Source organism: Cebus imitator, unplaced genomic scaffold, assembly GCF_001604975.1.
Source record: "Cebus imitator isolate Cc_AM_T3 unplaced genomic scaffold, Cebus_imitator-1.0 Scaffold356, whole genome shotgun sequence".
Lineage (NCBI taxonomy): Eukaryota > Metazoa > Chordata > Mammalia > Primates > Cebidae > Cebus > Cebus imitator.
Window position 1 is genome coordinate 2,046,839 of NW_016107671.1, and position 421 is coordinate 2,047,259.

The following is a 421-nucleotide window of genomic DNA, read 5'->3' on the forward strand; positions in this document are numbered from 1 at the left end:
CCCTCCCCCGCCCCCCCGCCGCTGCCATTTTAGATGTGCTTGCTTCCTTTCCGCCATGATTGTAAGTTTCCTGAGGCCTCCCTAGCTATGAGGAACTGTGAGTCAAACCTCTTTTCTTTATAAATTACACAGTCTTGGGCAGTTCTTTCCAGCAGTGTGAAAACGAACTAATATACCCACATATTTATTACGTTGCTTTCCATTCTTTACTTCCTCCAGCCATGGCAACCACTAATCTGCTGTCTTTATGGATTTGCCTGTTCTAGATACTTTATATAAATGGAATCATACAATATGTACCCTTTTATGGCTGGCTCCTTTCACTTAGCATAATGGTTTGAATATTCATCCCTGCTGTATATTTCTTTTTCTAGCTGAATACCATTCCATTGTATGAATGTACTACATTTTGTTGATCCAT